This window comes from Pteropus vampyrus, unplaced genomic scaffold, assembly GCF_000151845.1.
Source record: "Pteropus vampyrus isolate Shadow unplaced genomic scaffold, Pvam_2.0 Scaffold214, whole genome shotgun sequence".
Classification (NCBI taxonomy): Eukaryota; Metazoa; Chordata; class Mammalia; order Chiroptera; family Pteropodidae; genus Pteropus; species Pteropus vampyrus.
Genome location: NW_011888995.1, coordinates 939,243 through 942,814, shown reverse-complemented (window position 1 = coordinate 942,814; position 3,572 = coordinate 939,243). Strand labels below are relative to the sequence as shown.

The 3,572-nt window shown below is 41.3% G+C and overlaps 1 protein-coding gene across 4 annotated transcripts in view; it reads left to right on the top strand.

The window, feature by feature from the left end:
* Window positions 1-3,572, top strand: part of BACE2 (beta-site APP-cleaving enzyme 2) — a 45,986-nt gene that overhangs the window by 27,056 nt on the left and 15,358 nt on the right. The gene's annotated exons all lie outside the window — the stretch shown is intronic.

The following is a 3,572-nucleotide window of genomic DNA, read 5'->3' as shown; positions in this document are numbered from 1 at the left end:
CAGAGCTGTAGCTTCCAGATGGGATTGCGGAGGGTGGGAAATGCTGCAGAGGGTGGGAAATTTCGCGGAGGGTGGGAAATTCTGCAGAGGGTGGGAAATTTCGCAGAGGGTGGGAAATTCTGCAGAGGGTGGGAAATTTCGCGGAGGGTGGGAAATTCTGCAGAGGGTGGGAAATTCTGGCGCGTTGGTCAGCGTCAGCAACAGAACGCAGCCTCGAAGATGTGCCGGTCATGTGACTAATTAAGCAAACGTGAGGTCGAAAAATGAACCGATGACGAGGAGGCGAGACAAGAGAAAACTGGGGCCTTACACTGGGATACAAGATCACCAGGCAGTGAAGGAAAGGCAACATGAATTGGATGAAAGAAAGCTTTAACCTTAGAGATGGTTGCGGGACAAGCGAGGATGCTCGCTGGCCACGCTGTAGCCTCAGACCATCGTTCTGTTCTAAAACCATCAGCAGCGTTTGGAGGTGAGGGGTGCAGGCAAAATGCTCATCACAGCTGGCTTATTCGGAAGGGGGAGAGTTCAGTTTGTGACTTCTTACTGCCCAAATTGTGGTCTGAAAATGGGAATCCTGGTGAACGAAGCAGGTAGGTGACGCTTCATATTGTCATTTCAACACACCGTCATTCCTGCAAAGTAAAACAGGGACTCAGAGAACAGAGGGAGAGAAATAGTAAAAGGAAAAATTTCATCTGGAACATTAGGCCTGTTCAAATACGCCTACGTGCATGTCTGATATGTTGCAGTATCTCTTCTTTGACTCGAGGTCCTTGAGACGTGTCATTTTCTAAATCTTGGTCATGAGCAAATGTGTACCTTCGAGATGTGCATTAACTCCTCCAGCCTGTTGGATTTTCACCGAGGGGTACCCCTCTCGGTGGCGTTGTCTGGGGCTGTACAACCTGAAACACTGCTGTATCTCTCAACTGTGACTGTTCTAACTTCTTTCAACCCAGGGAATCTAAGAACTAAAGCAATTTCCCCCACAATTTCTGTTCTCTTGTTAAATACTCTCGAAGTAGAGGCTACTATGGCAACAGCCACGATGCTGTCCGCTCTGGCTGGGACCGCGGAGAGCATAACCACCGTCTGTTTCCTGCGTGAATCGCTGTTGAAAACAGTTTAATATTAAGCGTCTCTAGGCAGAGATGCTCTCCTGCATTGCATCGCGAATTCTTTGTTAGGTGCTCTTATTTCAGTTTTCTGTCGCCATTCTCTGAAAATATATTAAAGGTTTGGGTACTTAACCATTAGATTTTTTAGCAGCAGTAGGAATAGACCCTCATTATGTCTCCTCTCCAGTGCAAATCATTGAGCCGTGAAAGTAATTTACTTTCCTGGGGCCGCAATTAGGAGCAAGGCAGCGGTCTATGGCACCCTAATAAATGGAAGGCGCACCCTGCCTTTTTTTCAAAGTGTTTATGTTTAATTTATAACATGTTTTAAATAGCAAAGAGAATGTTTTAAATTACAGGAAATCATCTACTAGATATACACTTAATGGAACACCCGGATTTAACAAATGCTAATATTAGGTTGTATTTTCTTCAAAAATGTGTTCTAGAAATAAAAAATAAGTATAGCTAAGCCCCTCTTTGCTGCGTTCCCTGTGGTTACCCTTTATCCTGAAATGGGTGTACGTTCTTCTCATAATTACCACACATTTATAATTTCACTGCGCAGCTAAAAGCACTCTGGGTTAGTTATGATTCTGAAACAACTTAACCCCCAAGTTAACCACACTTTGTGACCGCGCGCAGTCACCAGGGTCAGGAGTGGCCTTGCTGGGCAGTGCCGCTCCAGGGTCTCTCATCTGAAGGCTGCAGGGGCCACTTCCAAGCTCAGTGACGTGGTCGACAGGAGCCCTCCAATCCTTGCCATATGGACCTGGCCAAGAGCCTGTCTGAATGTCCCCAAGATGGGCACCTGGTCACCTCAGAGCAAGTGACCCCAGAGAGAGAGAGAGAAGTGTGCCACAGAGCGCCCAAGATGGAAGCCATAGTGTTTTTGTAACCTAATCTTGGAAGTGACACGCTGTCACTTCTGTCCTATTCTATCGGTAGATGGCAGAGGAGACTACACAAGAGTAAATACCTGGAAGCAGGGTCGCTGGGGTCATCTTAGAAGCTCACCGCCGTACTACTATAAATAAATGCTAGGAACGCAGACTGGTTGGTTTAGGTTTTCTGGTAGTTTTAATTTATACGAATGCTAGTGTACGGTGATTATCCTTTGCCAACTTGGTTTTATTCCTCAGTGTTACGTTTTCTAGATTTTTCATGTGACGAGTACTGGATCATTCTTTTTGACTGCTGTATAGTATTCCATTGTATGAATATACCCAGATTATTTACCCAATCTCGCTTTGATGAACATTTGGGTCGTTTCGAATACATGCAGTTATAAACGGTACTGCAGTGAACATCCTTATGCAAGTGAGTGGGATCTTCTGGAAATGGAATGTCTAGATGATTTGGTATGTGACAGTCTGATAGGTGACAAAAATGATCTCGGTGTCGTTTTAATTCATTTTACTTTATATGGGTGAGGTCGAGTTTCTTTTTGTATTTCTAAAAGCATTTGTTTTTTTCTTTTCTGCGACAATCCACTCATATCTTCTTCCATTTTTTTTTTTGTTAGGTTTTTAGTTTTTTAAGTTTATCTGTAGGAGCTCTTTATGTAATGGAAAAATTAACCATTCAGAGGGAAAATGCTATAATTCTTCTCTCAGTTGTAAATGACATTTGAACTTATAATGGATTATAATATACAAATGTTTACTTTTATGTATATAAATATATCAATCTTTTACTTTAAGGCTTTTTGATTTATGTCACATATTAAATGGCCTTCCCCACTGAAATTTTTTTGAGATTTATTCAAGGCATTTATGTTTGATTTACCTTGGCATAGAATGTGTAGATGAAAACATTTCTCCCCAAGATGACTATCCCATTGTTCATTTATCAGATAATTCACTTTTCCTTCACTAATTTGAAATCCCAGTACTATTGCCTACCAAATCCCAGTCAATATTTGGAAGATAGATATTTATTTCTGGGCTTTCTGTTCCATTGCATTGATGTATCTTAAAGTATTTGTTTCCTTTCGTTCTTCTTTTTTCAAAACTTTCTTCCTGTTCTTTCTTAATTTTCTTTCCTTTATGAACTCTTGAATCAGCTCGTTTAGTTTTAAAAAGCCTTATGGGATTTTAGTCAACTTTTAATCACTTTAAACATAGTCATGGTATAATTTCAAGCAGACTGTATTTTTCGATCATCTATGGATAGTTAATTTCATTTTCGAATCTGCCGACTATTCTCTCACAGTGTTTTTTTTGTTTGTTTGTTTTTTTGTTTTTTTTCTCGCTTGGTTTGCAATTTTTTGTGGTGAGCTTATCTTTAGGAGGAGTATTGTTTTTGTTTTTCCTTCTGGGAGAGGTCAGTGCACCTTGGGTTGTAAATTTGTTGCTGAAAAGCAGTTTTGCACTTGATTCTGCTGAGTGTCCTCAGACCATGAGAACGTCTGGATTTCTCCACCGCACTGTGTAAATTTAGATTCCAGCC